The sequence below is a fragment of the Tupaia chinensis genome, unplaced genomic scaffold, assembly GCF_000334495.1.
Source record: "Tupaia chinensis unplaced genomic scaffold, TupChi_1.0 Scaffold000316_1, whole genome shotgun sequence".
Classification (NCBI taxonomy): Eukaryota; Metazoa; Chordata; class Mammalia; order Scandentia; family Tupaiidae; genus Tupaia; species Tupaia belangeri.
This window is the reverse complement of record NW_006159809.1, coordinates 10147108-10163911: the sequence shown is the minus strand read 5'-3', so window position 1 is coordinate 10163911 and position 16804 is coordinate 10147108.

The following is a 16804-nucleotide window of genomic DNA, read 5'->3' as shown; positions in this document are numbered from 1 at the left end:
CTCTCTGTCTGTCTGGCGAGCGCACGTGCCCTACAGTAAAAATCTCTCCAAAAAAAAAAAAAGCACGCTGCGAGCTGTTTAGCGCCACCACTAGAATTGGTCTAGTCTAATCTACATTCAAATACCATCAATGGCTTCCTATTGTTCACTGAACATGGTTCAAATTCCCTGACCTGATATTTAAGGTTTTTGATGGTCTGTCCCTACCTTTCCTTCCACTGTCATTCTTCCATATGGAACCCTCTTTTCCACTCACACTGGGTCATTTCTTATCCCATCATGGCTCTTCCTCTCCAGCTTTCTCCTAAGTGGCTCTTTCCACATGATCTCCCCCACATCCTATTTAACAAACCCCTAACTATATTTCAAGAGTCAGATTGTATCATTTCCATGAAACACTTTCAGAAGTTTATCTTCCCTTCAGAGAACTTCTATACTTCTAGTCTGTACTTTTCATGGGATATTTACCAGGAATCATCTTCAAGTGCAGTTAACCATCTTATTTTCCAGACTAAATTGTCAACTTTTGGAAATCAAAGTCTCTGTCTTCAACATTTTCTACATGATACAATGGGAAACACTGAATGCCCAAAATCCTCCAGTGTCCCCCACACTCTCCAGTAATCTTCAGGTAAGGTTCCAACACTTGAATATGGCACACAATCTCCCTAGTAATATGGCCTCTCCCTACTCTCCTGCCTAAGTGTCCCCTGCTCTCCAGTCATACCAATTGACTAAGATTTCCTCAGTGGGCCATACTTCTCACTCTTTGGATGTTTTCTTCTCTTCCTGGTATGAATTTCACCCATTTAACTACTTGGAAAGCTAAGACTTATCTCATGTAACAAAAGCTTTCATTACTGGTCTAAGTTAGGTCCTAGGGCCTCTATGCCATAACTTTGTCACGGTACCTGCAACACTTTCCCTCTCCTTCCCTATATGCCCACAGTGAGAACTTCTTTAATAGTTCCTTGAAGACAGAGATTGCATGTTATTCATCATGGTATCTCCAAAAGGGCACAATGTTTGCATGCAGTAACCAGCCTTTAAATGGCCCCAATAATCACAGCCTCTTGGTGTTGATGTCCTTTCATAATCTCTCCGGTTGAGTGTGGGCAGAAGTGAGGGTGTGACTCTGAGGCTGTCATAAAAGGCAGTGCAGTAGTGTTCTCTCAGGTTCTTGGATCACTTGCTCTGAGGAAAGCAACCTTCTATGTAATAAACAGCCTTTTGGAAAGGCTCTCATAGTGAGGAATGGAAGCCTCCTCACATACATGAGCTTGGAGGAGGATCGTGTAGGCCCAGTTGAGCCTCAAACAATTGCAGCTCCACTGACACTTTGACATCAATCTTTTATATATATATATATGTGTGTGTGTGTGTGTGTGTGTGTGTGTGTGTGTGTGTATTTGGATTTGGAATTGGAATTGGGGTTTAACTGTAACAAAAACTTAAACTATGGGAGTGGCTCTGAACCAAATAGTGAGCAGAAGTTGCAAAGCTGTAACTTTTGAATTGGAAGGAGAACGTTGTTAGCAAATGTCTAAAGTATACTGAAGACACCAACGGAAGAATTTTGGACTTTGAAGAGGTAACTGGTAAGAAGAGTGAGGGAACTCTTTTTGGAAAGTAGAGTAAAATGGATCCTTATCATAAGTGGCATAATAGTGGCAGAAATTTTAGCAAGCCTGTCACCTGCAGAAAGGTGGAAAATAGGACATTTAATGAATGAAGTGGGTGATTTACCTAGGGAAATTTTTCAACCAGGGTGTTGAAGGTGTCACAAAGCTCCTTTTCACTGCTTATAGAAAAATGCAAATAAATAAGGATAAACTGAAAGAGTAATTAAAACAAAAGATACCAAGACTTGCTGGGTTTGAATATTCCCAGCCCCTTCATATGACAGTGCTAAAACTGAGAAATGGCTTTAGAGCACAAGATCAAATCAGGGCATCCAGGAAAGCCCGTCTAAAGAGGAAGACAAGAATGTAGCCGTAAATTATTTTATTAAGACCTCAGAACCTAAAAGGTGAATTCTTTGCTAAGAACCTGAAAGATAAAGTCCTTTTGGCCAAGGGAGAGATGGGAGAATCTTGCCTGTCCTGTTTCAATAACCTTAGCCTTACAGTTGATGTTGATAAAGTTTATTTTTGAAACATTTTACCTGCATTTCCCCAATTTGATTCTTACAAACACTGGCAATGACATGGGTCGTGTATGAGAACAACAATCAAGCAGACAGGTGATTTGCCCGATAGCTCACGGCTGAATCGTGAAAGATTTCATTCCCGGTCGAGTGTGCTTTCCACATCATCCAGCCAATCATTTAGTAAACAGACACTGAGTTTGTGTCTACAGAGCTGACTCTGTGCCCTGGCGGTTGGGGCAAACAGATCTCATGTGGGCAATTGGACAGTTTGAGTCCAGGACCCGGTGCTTGAGAAACACACCAGATGTGTGTACGTATATACCCAACATTCCAGAAGAAGGGAGAGATGAAGGAGAAGGCACTGCAGTGTGAGCACGGCATCCCCATGGGGGTGCTTTCTCCTTTCCTGCTCTCTGTCTCTCTGTATCTCTCTCTGATAAGCACATGCCCAGTAGAGGTAAGAAAATAAATAAAGTATATCTAGAATTGTAGCTAGCAGGAGAGTTCAGAAAGCACTAGTATATAGATATTTTAATGTTTTCCTTTTAAGACATATTTTTATTTTTTGTTGAAATCTGGAATATTTATGTAGCTGAGATGTCTCAGCCAAGTCCTCATCACCCTGCTCCTAGGTCCACATGTGCTGATGGTTTTTAACTTGCTTAAACCCTGATGCAGAACAGCCATGTCCTAATTGCCTCAAAGAGAATTCTATTCCCACAAGTATCAGTGATAAATGTATACTTTATAGAAGACTGTGACAAAGATGCAGAGCAACCACAACAAACAACGTTCAAAGTCCCAGTAAATATTTCTTTCTTTTCAACTTCCTTGAGTTCAATTTAAAATGTAAGTTGAGGATATAGTAAGAACCTAGCCATGAGGAGTGCTGAATCCATGGGTGCTCTTTATACTATTCTGTTTTAAACAGGTTTCAAATTTTCATGATGAAAAGGTAAACATAATCCTTACACACACCTTAGCTACGTAGGCCTGGGAGAGTTCTCATGTCTCTTTTTCTCAGATTCTCATACCTCCATATCCCCAAAAGAACTTGAACTTCTTCCTTCGGCATGTGGCATGCAGTTTTTCCCTCCTTGGCCTTCTGATAAACTGGCCTATCAGACTAATCACTGAATTCAGCAAAACAAAGGGCTCCCCGGTAACAGGACCTACCCTCCTTCAAAGGCAGTTTAGTGACCATCTTTTGTTACTTGAGCATACTTCGGGGACTTAATCCCCAACCAAAGTGGCTTATCAAAGTAATTCTCCCAAAGGCATACAGTGCTTTCCTCAAGAAGAATACTGGTGAATAAAATTTTCTCCATCTTGTTACACTTATTATTCTGAATTCCTTTGCACTTTGTTCAAAAGAAACCAGTCATTGAAACTTGATTTTGAGAACCAAAGCCAGTATTCAGCAACCTCTGAAAAGAGTGGTTAATTCTATTTGAGTTTCTCTCCATAGCCCCATTCAAACCAGGTTGTGTGTATCTAAGAATAAATGAAGTCACCACACAAGAGGTTTATTATCAGAGCTAAGCTTTGGGAAGCAACTCCCTCTTATCATAAGTGGCATAATAGTGGCAGAAATTTTAGCAAGCCTGTCACCTGCAGAAAGGTGGAAAATAGGACATTTAATGAATGAAGTGGGTGATTTACCTAGGGAAATTTTTCAACCAGGGTGCTGAAGGTGTCACAAAGCTCCTTTTCACTGCTTATAGAAAAATGCAAATAAATAAGGATAAACTGAAAGAGTAATTAAAACAAAAGATACCAAGACTTGCTGGGTTTGAATATTCCCAGCCCCTTCATATGACAGTGCTAAAACTGAGAAATGGCTTTAGAGCACAAGATCAAATCAGGGCATCCAGGAAAGCCCGTCTAAAGAGGAAGACAAGAATGTAGCCGTAAATTATTTTATTAAGACCTCAGAACCTAAAAGGTGAATTCTTTGCTAAGAACCTGAAAGATAAAGTCCTTTTGGCCAAGGGAGAGATGGGAGAATCTTGCCTGTCCTGTTTCAATAACCTTAGCCTTACAGTTGATGTTGATAAAGTTTATTTTTGAAACATTTTACCTGCATTTCCCCAATTTGATTCTTACAAACACTGGCAATGACATGGGTCGTGTATGAGAACAACAATCAAGCAGACAGGTGATTTGCCCAATAGCTCACGACTGAATCGTGAAAGATTTAATTCCCAGTCGAGTGTGCTTTCCACATCATCCAGCCAATCATTTAGTAAACAGACACTGAATTTGTGTCTACAGAGCTGACTCTGTGCCCTGGGGGTTGGGGCAAACAGATCTCATGTGGGCAATTGGACAGTTTGAGTCCAGGACCCGGTGCTTGAGAAACACACCAGATGTGTGTACGTATATACCCAACATTCCAGAAGAAGGGAGAGATGAAGGAGAAGGCACTGCAGTGTGAGCACGGCATCCCCATGGGGGTGCTTTCTCCTTTCCTGCTCTCTGTCTCTCTGTATCTCTCTCTGATAAGCACATGCCCAGTAGAGGTAAGAAAATAAATAAAGTATATCTAGAATTGTAGCTAGCAGGAGAGTTCAGAAAGCACTAGTATATAGATATTTTAATGTTTTCCTTTTAAGACATATTTTTATTTTTTGTTGAAATCTGGAATATTTATGTAGCTGAGATGTCTCAGCCAAGTCCTCATCACCCTGCTCCTAGGTCCACATGTGCTGATGGTTTTTAACTTGCTTAAACCCTGATGCAGAACAGCCATGTCCTAATTGCCTCAAAGAGAATTCTATTCCCACAAGTATCAGTGATAAATGTATACTTTATAGAAGACTGTGACAAAGATGCAGAGCAACCACAACAAACAACGTTCAAAGTCCCAGTAAATATTTCTTTCTTTTCAACTTCCTTGAGTTCAATTTAAAATGTAAGTTGAGGATATAGTAAGAACCTAGCCATGAGGAGTGCTGAATCCATGGGTGCTCTTTATACTATTCTGTTTTAAACAGGTTTCAAATTTTCATGATGAAAAGGTAAACATAATCCTTACACACACCTTAGCTACGTAGGCCTGGGAGAGTTCTCATGTCTCTTTTTCTCAGATTCTCATACCTCCATATCCCCAAAAGAACTTGAACTTCTTCCTTCGGCATGTGGCATGCAGTTTTTCCCTCCTTGGCCTTCTGATAAACTGGCCTATCAGACTAATCACTGAATTCAGCAAAACAAAGGGCTCCCCGGTAACAGGACCTACCCTCCTTCAAAGGCAGTTTAGTGACCATCTTTTGTTACTTGAGCATACTTCGGGGACTTAATCCCCAACCAAAGTGGCTTATCAAAGTAATTCTCCCAAAGGCATACAGTGCTTTCCTCAAGAAGAATACTGGTGAATAAAATTTTCTCCATCTTGTTACACTTATTATTCTGAATTCCTTTGCACTTTGTTCAAAAGAAACCAGTCATTGAAACTTGATTTTGAGAACCAAAGCCAGTATTCAGCAACCTCTGAAAAGAGTGGTTAATTCTATTTGAGTTTCTCTCCATAGCCCCATTCAAACCAGGTTGTGTGTATCTAAGAATAAATGAAGTCACCACACAAGAGGTTTATTATCAGAGCTAAGCTTTGGGAAGCAACTCCCTCTACTGAATCTTTAGAGGGAGAGAGAAGAAATACAGACTGTGATGAATGGAGGACGGGGTTAAAGAGGAAGAAGGGAGTGGATAAAAAGGAGGAAAAGGAGACAGTGAGAAACGCTTGAAAAGCCACTGCTGCCATTCATATCATACAACTCTCCTTGCTGTGCCAGTTCAAAAGAAGAAAACAGTTATCCACATGAATCAGAGTCAGCTTTGATTTATTTTCTTCTTCCCAAAGCCTTTGCTCTTTTTTTTTTTAGTATCTTCATTTAGCCTCTTTTTTCATTTTCCACTAAATTGAGAATGTGTAATATTTTCACTGTCTCTTTTGGTTAAGAGAGATGAATTTAGTCCTAAGGATTCTGAAGATCTGTGTGGTGACCTATACCCTTTTATTTTTTAAAAAAAATTTTTTTCTGAGAGGTTTTTGCTACAGGACACGTGCGCTTGCCAGACAGACAGAGAAAGACAGAGAGACAGAAAGCAAGAAATCACCCCCCAGGGGGGATGGCCACACCACAATCCCTTCTCCTCCATTCTCCTCTCGGGATCTTGGGCACACACGCACACACACCCGGCGTGAGTTTTAAGCCACCGGGTCCGGGACGTAAACCATGGTCGACTACATGGGAGTCCAGCGACATAGCCATTACGCTAACTGCTGGTCCCTACACTTCTATTTTTCTGCACAGGGTAAGCATTGGTGTTTAAATCAGCTTGAGCCTATTTTTTTGGCTTGTTTGTTCTTACTTTTGTGGCACTCCCTGGTTTTCTTGCTATTGCACTTGCTGAGCAAAAAAAGTCCAAAAAGCAGAGAGGCTGGTCTCTCTGAAGGGGACCAGAGGCCAGATTATGTCAACAATTTCCCTTTCCTGGAAGGAGCTGGCCTGATGGTTAGTGTTGTGAAAAGACGATTGTGACTCCTTGCACTGCAAGAGTCACGTAAAAATGGTTCTATCTGAAGCCCTCTGGGTAATCGTAGCCTTTTGAGGTTATGATATCTCTGGATGGAATTCAATAAGAGAAATTCACTTTCAATTGAGCTCTTGGAACAGAGCCAGGAGAGCCTAACAATACAATACGCTTCCCAAGAAAATTGGACTTATCCTTTTTTTTTTCCCTTCATTTTTCTGCCTGCATCTAACCTTGTTCACAGATTACCTCTTCCCCCATCCACTCCCTTCTTCTGTCAGGGGACAGAAGAGTTTTTAAAAATAAAATCCAGGACTTAAATAGGAGCCATGTATATAGAATGACATGAGCCCTCACACGCGCAGTCTTGAGAACTCATCCTTTCCTCAGCTGACCTCTGTTTCTTCTACTAGGAAAATGACACAGAAGCGCTGAGAGGGGAGAGCAGGGGTGACCACAATCACCAGTTTTCCAGTACTGGTGCAAATGGAGACTTGGACTTTTTTCTTTCTATTTTTTCCTTTTAAACTAAGAGGAGGCATAAAAGGTATAAAACCTGCCTGAACACCATGACCTAACTCGGTGTTTTCTCCCTCTCTCTCTCTCTTTTCTCTGTCTTTCTCTCTCTCTCTCTCTCCCTTCTTCCTGCTCTTTTTGCTTGGTTTATTTTTCATTTTGCCAAGATTTTCCTCGGAATAATTACTATTTCTTGGTCTGGAAAAGGTTGTAATTCTCTTTGTCTTTTGCATTTGATCATCCAAGTGGACTAATGTGGGTGTTAAATGGGTGGAAGAAGTCGTTTTCTTTGTCAAATTCTCTTAATCATCCTTTGATTTCACACTCTCATTCTCCCCACCCACTCACATCCCTCCCGCCCCTACAGAAATGTATGCATGTGTGTATGTGGGAGGGGGTGGGGTGGGGGTGGGTGTTGTTTCTTCTCAAGCATTATTTCCTTTTGGAAGACATTTCATTTGAGAGCTTGGAATAAGTGGATGTGTAAGAGAAAGCCAAGTAAATGCACAGGTTTCTGTCGATCATCTCTAAGGGCGTAGATGGGAAAGGGCAAAGTATCTGTGTGCACTTTCCTTTTGGCCTAACTACAACCTCTGCTTAAAATTTGTTTGCCTAAAATAATCTTTCTGGCTCTGTTACCAGTTCAAGGGAGCTGACTTCAGGTTATGTTTGTTTTTTCTTTCAGATAAAACATAGAAAAGGCAGGGGAACCAGCAGTTAGCGTAATGGCTATGTCGCTGGACTCCCACGTAGTCGACTGCGGTTCGCGTCCTGGACTTGGTGGCTTAAAACTCACGCCGGGTGCGTGTGCGTGCATGCCCAGGATCCCAAGAGGAGAATGGAGGAGAAGGGATTGCGGCGTGACCATCCCCCCTGGGGGGTGATTTCTCGCTTTCTGTCTCTATGTCTCTCTCTGTCTGTCTGGCGAGCGCACGCGCCCTATAGCAAAAAAAACTCTCAAAAAAAATTTTAAAAAAAGAAAAGAAAAGGCAGTCATTAAGTAATAACATTTAAACCAACATCAGTGAAGGCCAACTACCCCAAGCTTACCATCTCTTGGTGGAGAACAAAGCAATGTCTTCTTCCCAACTCAGGTGTAACACCCTTCTCTTGGCATATCTGAGGAGTTCACACCAACCCGTAACCCATGGACTCTGCCATCCCTACTCCATTTCTCATGTGTGGATTCTTATGGTACCATACTACAGTGATATCAGGATTAAGATTTAGAGACTTAGAAACTATCATGGGTGGGTGAATGAGAAAGTGCTCAACAGATTTAAAAGACACTTTGAAGGGCTTGGGCTATCTTTTCAGTAGGAAGTATGAAGGGAACAGTGCCTGGGAGGTCAGCAGCCTAGCAAAGAAACTCAAAGGTATTTGACCTAGTATAAGGAGAATGTCTTAGCCCACTACGACATGGCTAACAGAAATATCTGACATTTGTAAAGAAATATTGGTTTATTCAGCTCACAGTTTGCAAGTCCAGAGTCCAGGGTTTAACTTCTGGCGAGGATACAACATAACAGAGAGCATGTCTGAGGATCAAAGCAGTACAGAGCATGGTCTGTGTCCATGGAGCTTCAGACTGCTTCATTTCCTCTCTGGATATATACACCAGAATCCCACTCTAACCACCTAACCACTCATCTCCTTCTGAATGTTACACATTTTGACATCATAATCTGATTAAGTTTTTGCCCTCTTAATCTCACCTACCATTTATTCTTTAAACCCCAAACTGTTCCATGATGTCTCTGGAGTTACCAAATCATTATCCTCATCTTCCAAAGGTTAATGGCCTACTAATGAGGATAAACTCTAAGGAAAGGAGCTAGTTGGCATAGTCAACAAAAGCCTTCTATACCAGCCTGGTCCATGAAGTCCCCAAACTTGGACATTCCACGCACCAGTCGAGGAATCACCATGCATGAATATAGAAAGTGGATGCATACTGTTACCTGCATGTGACCTTGTAATCACCCAGCCAGCAGGACGACTGATTATCGTGATAGTTCTGTTATCTTTGTAATCAAAGATGAAAAACACATTTTACCTTAAATACTAATTCTGATCGATTAGTAATGACTATTTTGAAAGCTGTATGAAAATAATTCCAAAGCAACATCCAAACTCATCAGAAAAAAGTGCTCAGATCAATTAGTTATGTCTGCCATGGATGGGAGTGGTAACACAGATGCTGACTTTTAGTTACTCTTAGAAAGGTGATTATAAGAACTAGGACAGAGGACTTCACATCAGTGTTTCAAATTCTTTTTTTTTTTAAGCGGTTTTTGCTATATGACATGTGTGCGCGCCAGAAAAACAGAGAGAGACAGAGAGATAGAAAGAGAGAAATCACTTCCCGGGGGGATGGCCATGCCACAATCCCTTCTCCTCCATTCTCCTCTCGGGATCTTGGGCACACACACACACGTGCCCAGCGCGAGTTTAAGCCACGGGGTCTGAGACTCAAATCGTGGTTGACTACATGGGAGTCTAGCGACATAGCCATTACACTAACTGCTGGTCCCCAGTGTTTCAAATTCTGCAAGGTAGACAAACTCCTTATATGTTTTCAAACCAGCAAGTGTTTCTATTGGTTAACATTTTATGTTTCTAATAGCTACCATTAATTGAGTTTCTACAGTGAGCCAGGCATTATCCTGTGATCATTACTCACATTATTTCTTTCCATCTTTATGATAACACTGACAACACAGGTAGGAGTTATTCCCATTTTGCAGCTGACAAGATATAGGTTTATAAAGGTTAAATAACTTGCCCAAGGTTTCACAGGCAATAAGTGGTGGCGCCAAGACTTGAATAGAGGTCTGTAGTAAAGTCCAAAGCCAAGGATCCTGCTATAAATCCTGGTGCCTCCTTTGGACTAGAAGACATGAAGGAGGAGTTGGGAGCGGGAATCGTTGCCAGTTTGCTGCCAAGCCCTATAGCAAAGTCTTCAAACTGCCCATCATTCTTTTTGGCTCCTGACAGTTCCAGCTAATTGTCTGCCATTAAGTAGTTGAGATTTTTAATTACAGTTATATTCAGCTGAGCTGAAATTTCAGCTAATTATAATTGAAATTGAGGGCTAAAAGCAAGTTTCAAAGGTCATCCAATGGTTTTCTTTTGGTATATGGATGTCTTTTTTTTTTTTCTTTTCTTCTGTTTTCCTTTTTTTTTAACTGTTTATTATAGAAGTAATAAATACACATAGTTGAAAATCTGAAGAGACTAAAGATGAAAATATATAACCCTCCACATTCCCTTAGTTCTGCTTCTTAGAGATAAACACTTTTAATCATTTGTTTCTATTCCTCCTGATGTAGATATATAATCACCATATAATAGATAGATAGCTCAATTTCTTGATTTATTATCTTTTGGCATTATCTACTGACTTCCACTATGATAGATGGAAATTTAACTCTACACACCACCTTTACCTTCCTTCTCTTCCTCTTCTTATCCTAGCTTATTTACTTCCCTATTTCCATTTATTCCATCAATATCTGCAACTTCAAATAGCATATTAAATACTCACTTCTTGCTCCTTCAGCTATTCACAACTATTTTCTTCTTCCCCACTTCCACTCCTCAATCTTTTTCAGATAACCCTGTAACATTTACACTATCAAGATAAATAATATTTATATTCTGTTTATAATCAAAGTTAAGGGCTCCATGATTTATAAAAGTGAATTGTAAAGGCTAAAAACCAGAAAATAGCATTTCTGGCATTTAGATCAAATGGATTCTCCTTCACAATCTATCAATTGGTCAAAATCATACCACAAGTGAATTCACTGTGTATTTGGACCAGGCCTTTATTGTTTTGTTTTCCTAGCATTTCTGATTCCTTTTCATTTTTTAGTATTTTCCATAATATTATAATAGTCACACAATAGTCAAAGTTCTCAATATACAACTTTATCTGTAAAATTCTATCCCTTGCACTGCCAAGCATCCCCTCTTTCACAGCATCCCCTCTCTTCCATTTCCAATTTAGACTAATTTCTCTCTTTATCTGGTCGTGAGCTGCCATGATGGTATTTCTCTTTGCTATTCTTTTGGCTGAAGGCTTTGTCTGAAATGGTTTTCTCTTTCAAGTGTCCTTGACTTTTTTTCTCCAAAACATATTCTCTAACAGCCTTCTGAGAAGGAGTAAATGGTCATAATCTTTCTGAGTCCTTGAAAAAGAAATCAGTCTTTATTCTGAACTCAAACTTGATTGATACTTTGGCTGGGTATAGAACTTTGGAAGAGTAATCCCATTCAGTCAGAACGTTGAAAGAATTATTTCATATCTATTAGCATCCAGTGTTGCTGTCATGAATTTTAAGCCAGAGTCAGCCCTGTGCCCTGATGATTAAGGGAGCCAGATACCATGTGTCCAGCTAAGTAGTTCAAATCCTTGCCATGGTGGCTTGTGAAACACCCCAGGCATGTGTGCTATATGCCCAGAATCCTGACTGGATGGAGAAATGGAAAAGGGATTGCAGCATGACCATACACTGTTGTGGGATACTTTCTCCATTTCTTTCTCTTTGTCTCTGTCTACTAAGTACACTCACTGTCTGGCAAAAAGTAAAAAATAAATAAGGACTTTAAGGCAGACTAACTCTTGTTCCTTTGTAAATTGCTTGCTTTTCCACTCACTAACTTGTAAGATCTTTTTCATCAATGAAGTAAAATTTTATGATTATTTGTGTTGGTTTAGACCTTTTATTTATTTACTTACTTATTTCTTTTGATATTTACCAGCTCCTATCACTTCTTATTTAAAATTTTATTTGTTTCTAAGGGCCCATCTTCCCTGCATCTCTGCCCATTCTGTCTACTCTGTGGCTCCTGCACACACTGAAGTTGGCTGCAACTGTGGGAAGGTTGCTTCAGGCCTCAATTACCCAACGTGTGAGCACTATTTCTTGAGCATTTCTGCCACACAGTCCTTAGGCCTGCTGCTTCTGGAAAAAACATGCTTGACAAACCTATTGTGGTCTGGTTCTGGATTAGCAAAATTTGCAGTTAGCACTAGTTCCTTGTACCAGGCTCCTACTGTCACCCAGCATGTGCCCCATTTTAAGGGTACAGCTGTTGTCAATGGAGAATTTAAAGACCTAAGCTTTGACAAATTTAAAGAGAAATATTTGGTGCTTTCTACTCTCCTTTGAATTTCACCTTTAGATATCCTACAAAAACTATTGCTTCTAGTGACAAAGCAAATGAATTTCATAATGTGAACTGTGAAGTTGTTGCAGTTTCAGTGGACTCCCACTTTAGCCTCTTGCCTGAATAAATACGCCAAGAAAGAATGGCAGTTTGGGCCACATGAACATTTCACTCTTGTCAGGTTTAACTAAACAAATTTCTTGAGGCTACTGTGTGCTGTTAGAAGGTCCTGGTCTTGCACTAAGAGGTCTGTATAATTGACCCCAATGGAGTCATCAAGCATCTGAGTGTCAATGGTCTTCCAGTGGGTCAAAGCATGGAAGAAACACTCCACTTGGTGAAGGCATTCCAGTTTGTAGAAAGCCATGTATAAGTCTGCCCAGCAAAATGGACACCAGATTCTCCTACAATCAAGCCAAGTCTGACTGCCTCCAAAAAGTACTTTGAAAAGGTAAATCAGAAGATCATCCCCATGTGCCTACAGCTCCTTTCACCAGGAAAGAACCACAGTTGGAACCCATTTTTAGCATTTCAAAAATGATTATTTATGGATGGCAAAAAACAACTTATGATTGTAGTCATAACTGTTATTCTAAATATTTTGTTTTTATAACTCTGGTTAAGGTGTCTACACCAAAGTAGTACAATAAGCATGAAAAACTTCTGATCAAAGGTCTTGAAGCTTTATTTTCTTTGTATTAAACTGAATTTTCTTTTAAAGTAACAAAGACATAATTTTAAGTTGTTAGTATCAGTAGTCTAACTCTTACAATGGATGTACATGTGATAGAAACAATATGAATCATGTTATTAAAAAAACTGGTAGCTCAGTGACTTAACCAACTGTGCATGGCTCCCGTCTTTGAGGTGTATAGTTTACAGTGTTTACTTCTCAGCTGACTTAATGGCGACATACATTTCTAGATATTAATTAGGTATAATTATAAAAGATATTTATTCAATCTAGGGAGTGTATTCTGAAATCATTATAATTTATTTCTTTCTTGAAATTGTTCATGTAAACTATATAATATAAAATAAGAATATTTTTAAATATTTACAATTTTATTTTATTATATATATATATTTTTGAGAGGTTTTTGCTATAGAGTGCATGTGCTCTCCAGAAAGACACAGAGAGAGAGAGAGAGAGACAGAAAGCGAGAACTCACCCCCCAGGGGGGATGGCCACGCTGCAATCCCTTCTCCGTTCTCCTATGGGGTTCTTGGGCACGCACGCACATGCGCCGGCATGAGCTTAAGCCACGGGGTCCAGGACTCGAACCACAGTCAACTACATGGGAGTCCAGTGACATAGCCATTACGCCTAATGCTAATCCTAAATATTTACAATTTTAACACCCTTAAAAAATAAATAAAATGTTATTTATTTCCTCTGTATGTGAGCAATAACACCCCTACCTGGGTCCTGATGCTGCAATCCCCTCCTAGCTTCAGTCAGCAGCAAATTATGGGCAAAAGCACATCCAGCATGCTCAGAGAGGTCTTTGAACATGAACCTGGAACCCTCCCACGTAGGTTAGCTTCACAGAGCATCACATTTTACCGCTGTGCCAACATACGGCCTCTTTAGCAGGTCTTTTCATTTGAAGACTTGTGTCTCTCTCCAGTTCTGGGAAGTTTTCCTTTCCTGTTTGTTTAATACAGTTCTCTCCTCTGGTTTCCTCTACCAATTGAGGAATCTTATTAAAGTCAATCTATTACTCAAAGGATGTGATTCCTAAATTGATCCTCTTATCTGTTTTCTTTTAATTCTTTCCTTTCTTCCTTTCTTCTCTTTCTTCTCTCTCAGATTTTTAGAGATTTTCTTTGCTTTATATTATAATCTTTACGTTGATATTTTGTTCACAGTTATTGTTTATGTTTCCCAAGGTTTTTTTTTTTTTTTTTTTGAGAGGTTTTTGCTATAGGGCGCGTGTGCTCGCCAGAGAGAGACAGAGAGATAGAAAGCAAGAAATCACCCCCCAGGGGGGATAGTCACGCCGCAATCTCTTCTCCTCCATTCTCCTCTTGGGATCTTGGGCATGCACGCACACGCGCCCGGCGTGAGTTTTAAGCCACCGGGACCAGGACGCGAACCACAGTCGACTACATGGGAGTCCAGCGACATAGCCATTACACTAACTGCTGGTTCCCCCAAGTTATTTTTTATTTTATCTTTTTTTTTTCCTTTTTTATAATGTTCTCTCATTTTTCATAGATGCAAAATTTTCTCAAATCTCTCTGAGGAAACTAGATACTTTTTGGAGTGTTCCTCTGTTTCTTGCATTACTTCCATTTTCCCCAGACACATTTTTGTTTATCTTTGCTATTCTCTTTTAGGTTATAAGCTTTTCTCAAATATTCTGATAATTCTCAGATGTCTTCTCATGGTCAAGAAGGAAGCAATAGAGCAGCTGATGAGGAGCTCTGTGAGTCAGGGTTTCACTTATCAACAGGCTTCAAGTAACCAGGCAGAAGGAGGACTTAACTCAGTAATCTTAACTTTAGCTTTACTCAGTAACCCCAACATTAGCTCTCCCCCAAATAGTATTTTTAATTTCTTTAGAGGAGATTCAGTCTAAGGACAAGGACTGTTTTGGGGTACACAAGAAAGATGGAGGGAATGAAGTCAGCAAGCCCATGGATCTTAGTTTCTATTTTCATTCCTACCTCCTACTCCTCTATCTAACCCATGCATGCCTGTTTTCACCAAGGGCAGAGTCTACCTGTTGTTTTGAATGTTCTCCATTTGGTAAAGCTCAAGTACACATGCCTATCTTGAAGCCTTTCTTCATGCCATTTTATTAGTCAGTTGTTTTACCATATATTTTCTGCCTTCCAGGGATTTTTTAAAGGATATTAATCATTGGAGTATTGCTATTTTTAAATTTTTTACTATCATTTTAATGCCACTTGAGGGAGAGAGAACTGCCTTCTTGAACCTGAAATCATACAATAGTTGTCAAGTCATGCTCCATAAAGCCTCAATAAGAGAGACAGACAGGTAAACCATTCTTATGTCAACTAGTATTCTCTGCTTTTCTTTATAAAATTTTTAAAAAGGATTTATTTTTTTATTTTATTTTATTTGTTGTTGTTATTATTACTATTATTATTAAATTTGACCAGAAAGAAAAAGAGGGAAAGGGAAAGTGAGAAAGCAAACTACCAGGTCCAGGATACAAACCTCAGTTGGCCATGTGGGAGTCCAACACCTTAACCATCATGCCACCTGCTGGCCCCTCTGCTTTTGTTTCTTATACTTCTACAGATATCATTGGATTAGACCTTCCTAAAAGAAATAACCAAAGACTAATTTGAGACAAAATACGATCAAGTGCTAACTTACATGTTCCAGAAAATGAGCTAGTGTGAACTAGAAGACTAAGTGAAAGGTACTTGGGAGAGGTAACACTGGTTGTAAGCTCTGAGACCAAAAGGCTATATTTGGGGCCAGGTCCCACAGAGGTTTTTAAGCTATGTGGACAAGTCCAGACTTTATTACAAACTTGAAGGAGCAATTAGATGGTTTAAAAGGGAAGTGAAAGGATTAAATGTATGTTTTGAAAGGTCACCCTGAGTGCAGATACGTAGCGGTGATCATCAGGAAGGACTTTTCACATTTCCTCCCATGTGCTCTTTTCCACCACTCAATGGAGGTAGCATAGGCAGATGTTACTATTTCTAATTCACAGGGCAGAAAATAGGCTCAGAGAGATTATGTGATTTGTCTGATATTGTATCAGTTGTAAATCTCAGAGGCAGATCAAGAATCTACCTTTATGTAAACTCCTTTTGGACAGGTACTAAGGAGTCATGGCGAACAAGGGATGCTTGGTCAAGATGTCACAACCCAATGTGGAAGACGCTGCTGCCCTCTCCTGGCTCATCTACACTCTGTGGAGCTCCTACTACCAAGCCCCCAACTTTTTAGTTTTTTTTTTTTTTTTTTGAGAGGTTTTCACTATAGGGCGCGTGCGCTCGCCAGACAGACAGAGAGAGACAGAGAGACAGAAAGCGAGAACCCACCCCCCAGGGGGGGGATGGTCACACCGCAATCCCTTCTCCTCCATTCTCCTCTTGGGATCTTGGGCGCACACACACACGCACCCGGCGTGAGGTTTAAGCCACCGGGTCTGGGACGCGAACCGCGGTCGACTACGTGAGAGTCCAGTGACATAGCCATTACGCTAACTGCTGGTTCCCCCAACTCTTTAGTTTTACACCCTAGTAGCTTCAGGTAATCTGAAGTTCAGAGAATAAATACAGAAGAAAGACATAAAGTATTAGGTTGTCTGGAAAGTTATGATGTACTTTTCTGTTTTCCTACACAAAAATATGTTGTGACTTTCCCAACAAACCAATATATTCATTATCTACTATGTATCTTTTTACATCTCTTCCAAAATTCCTTTATAAATATAC